Source organism: Larus michahellis, chromosome 8, assembly GCF_964199755.1.
Source record: "Larus michahellis chromosome 8, bLarMic1.1, whole genome shotgun sequence".
NCBI classification, from domain to species: domain Eukaryota; kingdom Metazoa; phylum Chordata; class Aves; order Charadriiformes; family Laridae; genus Larus; species Larus michahellis.
In genome coordinates this window covers 15,530,346-15,546,312 of record NC_133903.1, presented here as the reverse complement: position 1 = coordinate 15,546,312, position 15,967 = coordinate 15,530,346, and the positions used below count along the sequence as shown (strand labels likewise).

Here is a 15,967-nt window from a genome sequence, read left to right as displayed (position 1 = left end):
TCTCCTCTTACAGCCATCCATTATTGTGTCTCACTCCTTTTCTTTGTCGTAGATTTTCAGGACCCTGTTATGATTTTTCTTTCCAGTTCCTTTCTTCAGTCATTCTGCGTTCTTGAAAGCCAAGTAAGTTTTTTGCCACTACGATGGGGAAACTACTGCTTTTGCCATCTTCCCTTGTGATGTATTTTTCTAGCGGCCTATGTCTACATGGTTTCTCAAAACAACATTACGGAATTCATTAAAAGTTTTTCCTAAATATTTCCATTTGCCCTGTCAGTCCTGCTGTTATTTTCTCTGGTCAATTACTAAACTAGATTGATTTTTGCTGCTCTGCCTACCTATTTTTTTTCCCCTTCTTTTTCTCTTTCCTGTCTAGAAGAGACACTGACAGCTAGTTTTTAAATAACACCTCAAATTGCTACAGGGTTTCCCGTCAGCTACAGGCAACAGCATTTCTGTGCAATCAGGTCCTGTAAAGAGAGACGGGAGACATTTTAGTCCTGCACCCACAAACTTTCTCAGTATCTTACAATATCCTCAGTATCTTTCCCATGAATATCCTGGTACCTTAAGCTATGGTGTTCTCTCACTTGATGTCTTTTATACTCAGAAATTATTTTTTTGAGACTTTTATCTCTGAAGCTCGCATGGTTCGTTAAGCGCTGCTCTAGTTGACCCTGCCCTGAGCAGGGAGGTGGACTATGATCTTCAGAGGCCCCTTCCAACCTCAACCATTCTGTGAAGTACAAGTGAAACAATAATGGAGAACAAAGAAATAAGTATGGAAAACACTCTGCGTTCACTGAAAGAAATATCATGCCGAACTAACAAATGTCATTGTAGAAGCAATTTAACCTACTTCCCTCAGCGCAGAAGATGTAAATCCCAACTCCAATATGTCAGAGAAACTGAAACACCCAGTGGGATACATCATATTAGGCTTTATTCTAGAATAAAGCCAAATAACAAGTAGTATTTCTAACACCTTTATTTGTTCTGTTAGCTATATGCTGACTGTTTTGAATATGCTTTGGCAATATAGCTTAAATTATTTTAAGGGAAAGACCAAAATGAAAGAATATGTTCAGAAATCCTTGACATAACTCTTATGTATGAAGGCGTCTATTATTTTTTATTTCCAAAGAGGTTTTATGATTTCAGAACTGAATAGCCAGGGAGGACTTACAAGTATTTATAGTATGTAGGACTACAGAGACCTCTAAAATTAGACTACAGTTGTTTATGCTTTTATAAATACAGAATGAAGAAAATGTTACATTCTCCATTTTAGAGACAGAAAACAGGAGTATTTAATGAAAAAAAAAGGTTTTTTATGAAATTATTGAAACAAAAGAGATTGTGAGGTAGTGAAAATACTGAAAACGTCGTAAATCAAGGACTTTCATTTTCAGGATTGTCATTTTATTTCTCAGACTACTGTTATAGAATCAGACATTTTTAAAAGCAAGGAAGTCTTGAAGCTATTTTCTTTTTGAAATGAGATTTTTCGGATTACGAAAAAAGGCCTTATTTTCTTTATAGACGTAGATGGAAGTCCCTTCATTTCACTTGTATTTGATTCTTATTATCTTGGGCCACAGAGTAGGGGTTGGGGGAAAATGAATGGGAAGAAGAAAAGAATAGAGACATAATTTTTCGTTGTCCAAAAAAGTATTTTCTTCTATCCCTAAGAACCAAGAAGACCCTTGTACTTAGAGGATTGAATAATGTTTTATCAGTCTTAATACATATGGAACTGAAAATACTCATGGAAAGGTTGTCTGTTGGGTTCAGTCTACTTATTCGAAAGATTTATAAGGGAATGGTATTGATTACTGTTTTTTCTCTAGTTGTTTAAAGGAACTATATAGATTTAAAGAAGTCAAATTGTATAATGTGTAATTAACACCTGTTGCTCACTGTTCTACCTTATAATAAGTGTTCCTTTTCTAATTGCTGCGCTGGTAACTTTTTTTGTCTGCCTTCCTGCTGTCCCTGCACCTCTGTTTTGTCAGTTGTAAAAGCGGTAGATTCAGTTATGTCGGACTGGGCTATAAATGTTTATCGTCTCTAGTCTATGTATTCTCCTCTTTCCTAGTCTCTTCTGTAATTTTTTTTTAGAGACTTTATTTTCCCTGCCTTCTGTAGCGGCTGATCTGTTTTGCGTGTTGTGGGACCTGAGAGGCTCCCACATCCACATCCGTGGTGTAATGCAGTGCCGTAGGGGGCACCTGAGCTACCCCTGAGCGGGCGCTTACACCCAGAGTGGGGTGGGCAGAGCTTTGCCCAGCCCCCAGCTGAGGTCCTGGGAGAAAGATGGAGGCATTTGCCAGGCACTGAGTGGTTCAGATATGCCGGTGCCAGTTCTGACTCTGAGCTGCTTTACTTAGCCGTTCTTACGGCAGTGCAGGGATATAAATTGGTAACGGTGTGAAAATTAAGAAAAAATAATTCCAAATGGGAGGTGAGTTGTGGAATATGTGTTTGTGAATGAAGAGTAGACAAAGTCTTTTAAAGAAACATTATCAGTCATTATAACAGCTGGTGGGCTCAACTTTCCAGAAAAACGTGTATTTTGTGTACAGCATTGCAAGGAGAAGACGGAAGTAGGAATTTAAAGGACAAAATGAAGGAAGGAGCTCTGTATTGAGAGGATTGTTATCTCCTGAGACAACCAATAGTTTGGGAGGGAGGATTGTGGGCTAATTCCAGTGATGGTCTTCCGTGAGGGTTGCGTTCACCTTTTTTATCCGTCTTGCATGGTTATTGATCATTGGTCTCATTTAGAAGCTTTTTTTAATGCTCACTCTATTCTGCCAATGGCGAAATAGACACAGGAAATAGGGAGAATTTTTACAGCCTATGCAGTTGTGAAAATTTTTAAATGTGTGTTTGCCAAAACTTGCCGATAGTTTGTAGAGTTCACCATAGTTCTAGACATGCAAACCTGTATATTTTTCAGGTGTTGGTTCATTTTTGAGGGAATTTGAAGATTGGATCTGTGTCTTTTTCTGCAGTTAGAGCAGGTGCTGTACATGTAGCATAGCTTTTGTTGCTAGCAGAGGTGTAGTATACTGGTGCATTGCCCAAGTTTGTTTATTTACTTTAATATATGTTTTCCTCAAAATGTTTTGTGAGCAAAGAATTGTACCAGTGAACTGTATGATGAACAGAAAATAGATGCAGCAAAGAAGAGGCATGAAAACTAGCTTGAGATTTCACCTCCCAAGCTTTCTTATTTGCCACCTGTGCTGAAGACATGATGGTTTTAATCTCCTTTTGAAGTCAAATGTGAGTTCTAATTGTAATTAAAGTAATAAAAAGTCAGTCTAGATTTTTTTCTGCCTATTATATGGTGCATTACTTTGTACACGTTCTAGCAGTATCTTTTAAGCTCCTACTTATGAAGGAGTTTATTATTTCCAAAGAGACTTTATTTCAGTTTGACCCTGGCAGATGAAGTCATGGCTCTATCACAGGGCCATAAGATAATGACAAGGGTTTTTTTTAGGGCTTTGGTTGTTTCGGCTCAGGATCTTGTATGTATTATTGCCCCTTTGTCAGTGATGACCACTCTGATACCCAAATCAGCAGAACGGTACGTTTGTGTTGCTAGTTTTGAAAATCCATATTCAATGCCAGTAAAAATGAACAAGAATTTTCCTGTGGGAATAAAATACTATGATTATGTCAGGATAATGTAATAATATAATATGTTCAGATATCCACATAGTGAATGTGATTGTAGGAAAAGTTTGGGAATTTCTAAGTGGCTATAATAAGCAGATTACTTGAGTTGCAATGAAACTGGCTCCCTTGTATTGAGCACAGCGAACTCAGATTTCAAGAGATTCATTTTTTTATTAGTGCCTTAATATTTCTATAATAAAAGAAGACTTCAAAGAGGAGAGATTAAAAAAGAAAAGTAAATAAACCGGAAAAAAATATAATTAAGTTTTGACCCCTTAAATTGCTAACCTTCAAAGCTAATGCTGGAGAAGCACAATATTATTAGCAATAAAAAGAATTTACTTTGCCCTTTTAAAATTACCATAAACCAATTGACTGAGATGGAATGATGTTAATATTTAAGAAGTAGGACACTAGATTCTATTATCTCCGAAACTCTGTCACCTGGTACACTCTATAGTCCTGTTATCTAATTATTGTCCTTAAATTGCATTAGTGTGCCAGCAATTTGTCTACTGTTGGAAAAGTAATTGACATTTGGGTTACTGCTTCATATTTGGGAGACTCACTAGCTGGTTCCAAAGAGTCCTCTTCTGTCAAAGCAGATTAGCTTAATTTTACCTAAAAGAAAAGAGAAGGTCTGTGTTTAAGAGTATGTCACTTATATAGTGCTCTTGTAATTTGGTATTAAAATTCAGGTTATATAGCAAAGCTAATTGTCAACTGATAAAAGGAAAAAAAAAAGTTGTGACAAATTAATAAATGACGCTTCTGACTTTAAATTAACTTTAGTGCAGTCCACTCTTTCACTGACTGTGCGAGCAGCCATATACTGCTACAAAGAGCCAAAGCAAATACTGTGATGATAGAGGGGAATGTTGGTTTCTTGGCATCTAGTGTACTTGGTGTTTAAATCTACAGACGTTTGGTTGGTAGATGACTATAGTCATAGAGCTGTGGTCAAACACACGTGAATGACCTCTTCCATGCTCCAAAACTTGAGGCATCACAAAGATGTTGAAATACTCTATCTAACAGAGAAACTGCATGGGGATTTGCTTAGTACACACATGATACTGGGATGTCTGCCTCCTTTCAATAGAGTCAAGCACCAGATTTTAAGGGTTTCTTTGTAAAAACTGGTGCGACTTCTGCCCTGGATTTCCAGCTGGTTAGGTAATGTTAGCTTCTGTTTGGCTTCACGTATCTGTTCTAAAGCAAGTGGCCCACTTTGTTTTCTTTAGCTGTAATTGTTTTGGTTTGGGTTTTTTTATTTTCTTTAAAAATATATGAGTATTATCATTAAAATAAAAACTAATTAGATTTCAAATAATATTTTTTTTCTAACTAGTATACTTAGTCTTTTTCTTGATGTTCTATAGTAATTTTAATTTCCTGTTTTGTTAGCATTTGGAGGAGGAGTGCTTCCAAATTTGTTTTACACAGCAGCCTGTATTTCAGCAGTTACATTGCACTGAATATGTTTCTGTTCCTCTGCAAAGGGTTTAGTTCATGACTGTGTACAGTTAAATGATTGAAACCTTCCAGATTAATGTAATTTGGGATCTAAAGTTGATTAGAGATGCATGATTACAAAATGCACATAATAATTTATGTGACAACTGGAATTAAATTTAAAAGATATTTAAATTACCATGAGGAATGTAGTTGTCTAGTGGTGGTGATGATTTTGCTAATATAATTTGTTTAGGGACTTTTCAGTTTTATGTTTAAAACAAGAAAATCTTAAAGCTCTTCAAAATTATTTTTTTCACATTGCTATTGCATAAAGTTTAATGCTCCAACTAATAAGATTGGTAAAGCCAGTGTAATCCAAATGAAACATTTAGGAATGTTGGCTATAACTGAAAACCTCATCTGAATTTCTTTTGACTATAACTTTCAAAAAAGATTTAGAGCACTGATTACATGTCGTTAGAGGTCTCTGCCCAGCATGTCTTTAAAATAGTTCATTTTCCAGTGACAAGAATCAGGATTGTCTCTCCTCTTGATAGCTTACGTAATACAGTCATCTTCTTCCAACCATTAGTACAAATTTGTTAAGGCCTTTTGCAGGCCGTGTAAATCAGTGGACTATTTTACACAAACCATAATTTTTTCTCTTCCATCTCTCAAAAAAAAAAAAAAAAAAAAAGGGAAGTCTATAGAAAACTGTAAGCGAACTTGGTAAAATCATCAAAGTATCAAAAGGTTTCTGCTATCATTTGTGGTAGTGTAATTCTCCATTAAAAACAAGTTTGGAACGCAAGCATTTTGCCCAAAAAATACACGAAAAGGAAGTGAGTTTTCAAAAAATACTTGAGCTGATTCCGCAGCCAAAGTGATAACGCAATGAAAATTTGTATAGGGAGAATGGCAACATCTATCATAAAGAAAATTTGAAAATTAAGTATTTCAGAAGAACAATGTCTGCATACTGTACTTCATATGAATAATGTGCTACTGTATCAAAACAACTAAAGCTGTAATCTGAGAGCATCTGCAAAGCACCGAGCAAACTGCTCCGTTTCTGGACTGTCTTTTCTTCATCTGAGATTACTCTGAGGTTATTACTTTTCAGAAAAGTAATATTGTATTAATAATTATTAGTAATTATGTGTTTTTAAAATTCTAACATGTCATAGTTTGAGAGAGTGAGTGAGAGTGAGCTCTAATTGATCCAAGGGTATTCAGAGATAATGTCTCGCTTTTTTATAGGCTGTTCAGATTGTACCCGGAGGGGGACAGGTGACTTGCAGTGACCAGTGGGTTACATTAGCATAACACTGTGAGTCACCTGAGTCAAATGCTAAGTGTTATTTTGCTTTAAAATTCTAATAGTACCAATAATGAGGCAACTTTACTGTTAAATCAGGAAAAGAAAAATAACCTCTTTGCCCCAAAGAATGATGTGTTTAAAAGGTCAGAGCTGTACCTGGAGGCAGAGAGATGCTCAGTGGCAATGTGTCTGCACATGGGTAATAATGGTGATTCAAAGTTCTTGAAATGCAGTAAAAATGTAAGTTTTCAGCAGGGCAAAGGACACTGCAAAAGAAATGGTAATTCCTTAGATTTAGGATTCTTACAATGCTGTTAAGAAAGTTCGATACGGCTGGGCTTTTAAAGAGCTCAGGACCAGAATTTCATATTCTCAGCCTACACAGCAGCTGCTAGATTTTCAAAATAGCTCAACTCCTGACAGTTCCTGTTCAGCAAGGCACAGAGCTCTTACGAAAGTCTGGCTTTCATTTGGGTGCCAAAATGAGATCTGAACTCTCATGAAAAACTGACTCTCATGAAAATCTGTGAGTACACTGATTTCTTGGGGGGAAAAAGAAAGAAAATAAAAATCCATAAAGTGGAGATGAAAATTAGATTATAGCAGTATATTTATTTCTTAGCAATTAATTTCTTGGCATGATTATGACAGTACTCTGATTACCAGAAGTACTATTCTCTGAATAGTTGTCAGAGGACTACATATACTGAAAATAAAAGATGACCTGTATAGTTATTTCTAATGGATTCATCTCTCTCATTAATGCCACTTCTCTTTACGTTCTCTGGTGCTGTCTTTTTGAATCAGATCAGAACAATGATCACATGGACTTTTCCTCTAAAGTTTAATTCAGACAGGAACAACTGTATATAAAATGTATGTGTATGTTTAATGCAGGTATGATGCCAAATATAGATGCAAACAATTCCAGTTTAGATATGTACTCCTTGAAAGTCCGTTGTCTCCCTAGCCTTTTAAATAGAAAATATTGAACTTCATTAGATGAGAAGAGAGAACTTTGCTCTTAACACTGCCTACTGTGAAACTGGAAGAAAGGGAACTGCTAGCAAAACTTGTATCTTCACAATATTTACATAATTAAAATATAAAACGTTACATCAGTGTTTTGTCTGGAGCAGAACTGATTTTCAGTAATGTGTGGGGATTTGTAACTATGTTTAACATGGGTAGCAGCAGAAAGGGAAAGTAGTTGGCTTTAGGGAGATCTCTACAATGTGGTTCACGCATACGTAAGAATGTTGTCTTTCAATTTAAAATTAAATTTTGCTTGTTACCACATGTAATCTCTGCACCATTTTTGTAAACTTTTCTATGGCATTATTTCCTTGGCAATAATGGTTACCAGTGATTTATGTGGTACAAAACTGTGAATGTTACTTTTAACAATTCCCAGTCTGTGTCTCTAATTCTATACTTTTTCTGGCAAGCACAATTTATCATCAATATATACTTTACAACGGAATAAATACTAACATGTCTTGGAATATATATGCAATAAATGTATATATGCAGATATACCTGCACATTTATATACACATGATGTAAATGTGTGTGTATAATGTAGATGTCGCTGTGTGCCTTTCCCATCTCATCTATCTTGGTGCAGTAGTTCAACATTTTCCTCAAAAGCTTGAAGTTCTTGAAATCTCATTCATATTTGAGGATATTTTCAAAAGTACCTACACATCCACTTACTGAATCTATGAAACGCTTCCTGAAAAGAGAAGAAAGCTGTGCACTCAGGCAACAGTAAACATACCAGGAGTGCTAATATGCTCTCCAAACAACATTCATAAAGGTTGAGAAAAAGTTCACTACCCTCAAGAAAACAAACCTTTTTTCCTTTTTGTGGCATCTCCGTTCAAACAAATAACTGAAAAAGCAAATTCTGCGGCAGATGCATAAGCTAACAAATCAATTTTAATGCCAGCTTTTCAGTTGAACTGTGTTTTGCCATTTTTAGCATTAGCTCCATTAATATAAGTATGTATATAATTCATATTATGTCATTGTATGTGTATTGTGTTCTGTATATTAGGCTTTTTGTAAAGAAAAGGAAGAATGCAGTTCAACATAGCGTCTTCTTTCATCCTATTTCAAAACTATCTTTGGGCTTGTTGGAAATTTGTTTATATTTTTTCCCCTCTGTTAATGTTGTAGGCATTTAAGAAGGCTAAGCTGTAGTTTTCCTGCATGTATCTAAAAGGAGTAAGTCCTGTATTAGCATTGTTTTGTTAATGAAAAGATTACAATATCACTGCCCAGTTGCAGAAATATATTTGCTTCCAAGGTTTATATATATCTGGTACAATAAACTATAGCTCTGTTTATTACCAGCTCTCTGATGAGGTGTCCCCATAAGTCAGAGGGTAAGCTGGCAGTTGTGTAGTAGCCGCTGTGATATGTGCTCTGAACTCTTGTATTCTGCATAGCTGAAACCTCCTGCAGACATTCATAGGCAGATGAAGGTAGTGAACAGAGATGACAACTTTAAAAATTCTTTGTCTCTGCATGAATGACTTGGCCTTGCTGAGCTGAGCCCAAGGCTGATGTCAAGATTTTGTTGAGTTGAAGACCAACATTCCCATGACACTATCTATAGAGGAATTTAGAAAATATGTAACTTCCTTTACTCTTATTCCCCAATTATTTTTTTAAAGGCAGTAGTGTCATCTTTTTGCCTTTTACACAGACTTATGCAAAATGAGTTTTTTCTTAGAGTAAGTGCCAGAAGGCACTTTGAACTGAAATGTTTAAAGGAAGTCACCTTGAAAATACATTTATTTATAAAAATTTTATGTCTGTAGCCGTGCGTGAGTGGACACCTAAATGTAGCAAGGAGTTGCTAACACGGGATTCCTGTTGTTGTGCAGCACCCTATAAAATTATCAGCAGCATATTCAACTGAATTAACAAGAAAAAATGTTAAAATAAAATGTTGTCTGCCAGAATTAAAATGTACAAACTATTTCTCTAGTACAGATTCTAGGACAAGTAGGGTAGCTTAACTTGAAAACTAAAACCAGAAACACCTACTTTTTATGTAATAAGTGTATGAATGTTTTGGGACGTGCTTGATGGGTAACTGGTGAGCACCACTGTGGTGTTTTCTGGATGCAGAGACATGCTAGAAAGTCTTTGGAAAGTTTAATGGTTGAAGTGGAGTGGTGTTGCTTCAGTCTTCCGAGACATCAGGATGCAAGTTACTGGTGCTCTTCACAGTCTATCCAAAAACTCCTTCTTTCCGTCTTCGAATAAAATTTGAAAGAGCATAAAATTAAAAGATTAAAAGAGCATAAATTAATTAAAAGAGCATAAAATTAAGATTAATTTTTTTAAAAAATATTTTCTATTATGTTTTTATTTTTCTGATATGTGTTAAAAGATACTTGCAAATACGTTTACTCCTTATCGTGTTGTCTTTGATCATGCAGTTTGTGAAAGGATTTAACTTTTAGCCATGTTGACTTTACATGATCGATCCGTCCAAGAACTGAATTGCCTGCAGGTCAAACATGAAAGGAGGTTGTAGCAAGGTGGGCGTCGGTCTCTTCTCCCAAGTAACAGGTGATAGGACCAGAGGAAATGGCCCCAAGTTGCGCCAGGGGAGGTTTAGGAGGGATATTAGGAAAAATTTCTTCACCAAAAGGGTTGTCAAGCATTGGAACAGACTGCCCAGGGAAGTGGTGGAATCACCATCCCTGGAGGTACTTAAAAGACAAGGTGCTGATTGATATGTTTTAGTGGTGATCTTAAAGATCCCTTCCAACCTAGACGATTCTGTGAGTTAACGTGAAAAGTTTGGTGAATTTTTTCTAGGAATATTCTTGCCTTGCACTTAGCATGCAGAAAGGTCACAGATGAAAGATCACCTGCCACTGTGAAGCAGAGCTGGAATTCCACTAATAGATGCTTTCCTCAAATGAAACAGGCAAACCTGTACAGTATGTCCGTTTTGTGTCTTGACAGAGGGGGAAACAAGAGAAGAGAAAACTGAGGCTGAGAGTTTTGGAGGTCTGAAAAAAATAGCTGAAACCCCAGCATGTCGATGTGGAGATTGCCAGTCCTGATACATCTGGGGAACAAAAGTTTGTGCCCCATTGTCACAAACTTGCCTCTGTTGCCATAATAAATTAACCCTGGCTGTGGGAGTTAAGGGGCTCCTTTAAGAGCTGTGGTCATGCTCATGGGATAACAAAACTTTTGACAGGCACAAAAAAAAAAAAAAGGAAATACTTGGTTTGATTTAGAAATGGTAAGACTGTATGGAGATGTCAGTGGGAAATGCACACCCTTTTCGATTAGCCTCTGTACACTCGGGGGTGGAAATCATAAAGACTTTTTAGTCCTTTGTTGTTTTTTTTCCCCAGACGTGATATGTGAGGGGTTTCTCTTTTTAGTGTACCTTCTACTGACAATTCCCCTGCCTCGTGGCCTCAGACCTTTGCTCTCTGTGAGAGTCTCTGTTCCTTTGCCAGCGATGCTTGGGCTGATCAACTGAGTGAGTTTTGGACAGGTTGGATTAGAGAGTAGTCCACGTTTTGTTGATTTCTCACAGTAATTGTTTGATTTAGGACATTGGATGTTCTTTTTGATTTGTCATTTTAATGTAAACCAGTGGAGAGCCTTTCGGAGTGCGGAAGTGGAACATAATCCTCATTTTTACTAGCACGTCTCTTGGGGAGTTAATCTCTGTTTGCATTTCATGTAGCTTCTACAACTCAGAAATTTTGGGCACTTTACAGACTTTAATGAACTGAGCCTCCCAACTTTGCTGTTATGTAAAGGAGTCTCTGTTGTTCCTATTTTATATGTGGAAAGAAAAGCATATAGATAATAAGTGATTTGCCCAAGGTTGTTTGACAGTGTAATGATTGGCCTGAGACTAAACTGGTGGACCTAATTTGTTTGGGGTTTTTTTTGCCCTAAGCAATAGACTGTTGTGAATTGTCTTTCAAAACGGTGTTCAAAATCTTCCAGGTTCAGGCTTTCAGGTAGAGGCTATAAGAATATGTGAACTTCCAACCTTGAAGTGCTAACAATCTGAGAATGGAAAATAGAAAGGGCACGGAAGCACAGGGAAATTGTTTTGTGCCTGAAATCACACACAGCCGCTGGCAAAAGAATGAAGTATTAACCATTTTTCAAAATAATTTCCTTAATATAATTTTTACTGGATATTTCCACACTCCTTGTTTGTCTGATAGTTCAATTTTTTTTTCTGTATTTCAGAATCTCTGTAAAAGTGACATGTTTAATGGGAATGGCTTAGTTGGAAGTTAATTTTAAATATGGCTTAATAGGATGATGAGTTTATTTAAAGATTTATTAAATATTAAAATTGGAACTGTTCATTTAGCCTGTCTACTGGGCTGGGGAGATACATACACGTGCCTTTTGTGAAAAGTGGTAAAATGCTGAGGATGTACTTTTATGTTCTTATGGGTTCTCTCAGATCTACAAACAAAATAAATATGATAGAAACGATGTTGGTTTTGTAATAAGCTTCAATGTTCTGATTTTTTTTTTCTCTTAGTCTATTGCCCAGTCCTCATTAACTAGCCAGCAAGAACACAGCACTGAAGGTAAAACTGTCCTCAGCTTCATATTAAGACCAGATTATGTATGTGGCATGTTGGTACTACTTGCCTTGACAATTTTTTAAAAGGAGGAGGAGCTCTGAGGTTTGGTTTTGGCTTTGGTTTGTTGGGCTTTTTTTGAGATCATATCTAGTATATTTCCCAATACTTCTATAAAATAGCAATATGTCTCATTTTCATAGTTGTTCAGTGATAGATACTTTAAAGATTTTTTTTCTTTTTTTTGTCATGAAGGAAAGTATTTTTCAGGTTTGTAAAGACTGAAATGGAGAAAATTGAGTCTTTAGAAATACTAGAAGCTGAGAAGAGGGATAACGGCAGAAATAGCTGGCTTGTCTTTATGGGTGCAGGGTGCTAGGAAATTGAGGAGTTCTGAACTCCAGAGGTTAACTGAGATTATGCCAGTAACGGCAGTAGTTATTCGTGCTCAGTACCTGGTAGATACCTGAGAAGAAATGGGAGGTTGCTGAAATTCATCATTGAAAGCGTTGGGATAAAATTTTACATCCAGAACCTCGTTTGGTAGCTTTCTCTGAAGCTGTTCTGATATTCTGGACTTCAAATATAGACTCTACTGGAACAAAGGTAATCTGTTTTCATTACACTTAAGGCACTGATGTCTTTTTGTATTCAAAGGAAGAATATAGGCCTTGATTGCTTCTTGAATTTGACACAGCTGCTATGGCTATAGTCCCCTCATTGTGTCATACTTTATCCAGTGCTCCGATAGCTGTGCTAATTCCCAAATAATATCAAAGAAGAATTCTAGATGGTGATCAAGTATGTGGGCGTTGTCTTTAGGAAAGAGATGGATAAAAGGAACAGCTAAATACTGAACATGGAATGAAGTCTATTTCTGATCACTTGAGGGAGACTTCTTCAGTCCATAACTGTGGGAATTCAAAGCTTAAGCAAGAGAAGGCAGAGCTGCAATCTATAGTGAAGAAAGTGCTAAAAATGAAAGCTTACATACTGACCAAGCAACTACCCTCCAAAAATGTACAGAAAAGATATTATCACTCTTTTCATACTGGATAGAGGTTGTAAATAATGTAGTTCATAATATCAATGCCATTTTATTACTTTCAGCACTGTGTTCCATATCCTAGGTTAATAAAGCTGTTCTTTTTTTTTTTCTTTAAAATTAATTTACTGAGGACCAATGTGGTCATTTCGCATTGACAGCAGAATAATTTGAAACAGTAAGAAAAAAATTGCAAACAAATTTTTTGTTCATTTCTTCAGGAGGTGGAATTGCTGTGTGGATTGTTTCCAGTGCTGCTCAGGGGAGGCCTTGTGACAGACTATGAGGTCACCTGGCGGATTTAAAAGGCTTATTTGTGGCATTAGAGTTGAGATATGAAAAATGTTTCAGTGAAGAATTGGTGCCTATTCTGGATTATAAAAGACATTTCTCGTTTCCTTTGAATAATGGCTCCACATGTGAGTGGAATATTTCAGCCTATTGTTCTCAGATCACGGCTCTCTTGGGATGGAAGAGCCTTTATGCTTGGTATTATCTTTGTGAAATACCAAGTAGGAAAAGGAGAGAGAGAGAGTGCCCATGTCTGTGTGTGCGTGTGTGTGTACGTGTGTTTCAAGTACCCACTTTGAAAGAATTTACATGATTTATGTGAGAAAGGTACGGATTGTTATGGATAGTCCCTGGGATCTAGGAAAGCTAGTTTTACTATTTTGCTCAGGAAAAAAATAGTGCTGTTAAAGGATAGAACATGAATCTTCTTTTGTAAATAAGAAGAAAAATGCAGTTTATGCATTGAGTGGGGGTAAAATTAGCATAAAGAGAAAAATGCGTTATCATGTAATTTATTTTTTCTAATGCTCAGTACCAAAAGATTGTTTTCTGCAGTAGTAAAAAAGTCTGACTTATATTTCCATGCCTTCTACACAGTCCCAAAGACATGGTATATTTGAAAATTGATACATTAACAACTTCTAGACAAGCAGAAACGCAGGTTTTTAATGTGTGATTTTAGTTCTTTATACCTTTTTGTTAGTTTCATTCACACACCTATGTTCAGGTGGGATCTGTGTATTAATTACATATTCAAAGACTATAATTGGTAGTTTGCAAAGTTTTGTAATGGATGTATAAATCACCCTTTTTTTGTGGTTTAGTTTTGCATGGTGTGGAATTCTGAGCAAGGTACACTATAGAGAATGTGGTTTGGATTTTTTTTCTAAAGTACTAAATTTATATACAGAAGGTGTTAACTGATATGTATGTAAATGGAGAATGCTTACTTCTATCTGTTGCCCATATTTTAACAGGCTGTAGCATTTCCCTTTGCAACACCTTTCTGGTGCTTTAATTTTTCTTTTGTCCAGCCTCAGCAGATGCCTAGATATGTCTGTATTTCATTCCATTTTTGCTTTTTCAACAGTTGAGGAAAGTTCTTCAAACCTGTTCTGGGGCCCTTTGGTGATGATGATGTGCTTGGGCTAATTAGCAGCCATTCATTGTATTTGCCCTCTACCAGTGGGACTGAAATATGTGAAGAGTGCAGAGCTTTCCATTCTTTATGTGTCCCCAAACCTCTTCCTGGATGATTTGCTATCCTTAATAAAGAAAAGTAGGGATAAAGGGGGTCAGTGAACTGCCACTCCACTGTTGGTATCTCTGCGAGATGTGCCAGGTAGTTATGGCGCGTCAGTGGCATCCATCCCAAAACTGCTAGGGTTCTGGAATTTACTAGAGGAACAGGATCATGCTGTGTCCCTAAATCTCTCAGAGACTGGTTGGTATCATCCGCTGCCATTATTGCTGGAAGAAAATCCAGACAAAATGAATATTTTGCGTATTTTACAGAATGTATGCGGAATGAGGTTTGCATAAATGAGGATGTTTTTCGTACAAATATTTGCTAATAACTGCTTATCAAATTAACTTAAAAAGTCTCTGAGGGAGTTGATTTTAAGCAAAATGGAAGTAAAATGACCAAAGGGTTTCTGTGAAAGTCCTTAATGACAACCAGTTTTACTTCAATGGGTAAAAACTGTAAGACAATACTCATAGTCATCTTATTCATTTTGGCGTTGCGATGTCATTCTCCTGGGGTGTTTTGATGCGCGCTCTGGGGCACGTGTGTGTCCTGCACACCCTGTCACTATGGTGCTGGGCTCTCTCTGCCTGCACAGAGCCTACGTCTGTTTGACCGCCTTCTTAGTAGGTGTTGGGTAGGAATTCTTCTTCCCTTTCTAAACATTTTAATCTTACATTAAGTACTCATTGAAGAAGAACAAAGTGGTCTGTATTTCTTCATTTGGTTTTGTAAGTTGCTTGCAGCATTCTAGTACGATGGGAGCTGTTCTAGGTGCAGTAAAAATATTACTTGCCATTATTTACCCCGAGTGCACCTTGCTTTGGTCACTGTGTAGTTGTTCAAATAACAAAAGGTTATGTCATAATCTTACAGCAAACGTACTAAATTAAAAAGGTTACAGAAGAAATTATTTTGCTCTCTGGCCTTAATGTAGGCTTTATTTTTATTTTTTTTTTCCTCCTCTCCAGTTTGAGTCTAGGTTAAAAACTGATCTTGTCTAAAAGATGACTTACCTACAAGTGACCTTATCTATGATTTTGTCTTCTTTCAGTGGGTCAAGGGTGAACATTTGTTATTGTTTCGATCATAATTTTTTTTTAAATTAAATTAGTTCTTAATCGAATACTGCATTCGCTACTCGGTTACTCTTTAAAGTGCAAAATGGGAACTGGAGCTTCTGACTTGCACTCCTGAAATGCGTTGGTTGATGTTTTTCTGTAGCTGTGCTTCTCTGACCACCATTCTCTTATCTTCTTTACCTTGTCACTACCTTCCTGAAGCATTATTATACCAAAACTAGATATTTTTAATAT

The 15,967-nt window shown here is 36.5% G+C and overlaps 1 protein-coding gene across 39 annotated transcripts in view; it reads left to right on the top strand.

The window, feature by feature from the left end:
* The window catches only part of RBFOX1 (RNA binding fox-1 homolog 1), a 910,365-nt gene that overhangs the window by 93,002 nt on the left and 801,396 nt on the right, over nucleotides 1–15,967 (top strand). For 8 of the 39 annotated variants that reach the window (XM_074599150.1, XM_074599149.1, XM_074599138.1 and 5 more), the window contains exon 1: nucleotides 5,925–6,995. The exons of the other annotated variants lie outside the window; for them this stretch is intronic. The gene's annotated coding sequence lies outside the window, so the exon portion shown is untranslated. Of the gene's footprint in view, nucleotides 1–5,924; nucleotides 6,996–15,967 lie in introns of those variants that run through there. 39 annotated transcript variants of the gene reach the window in all.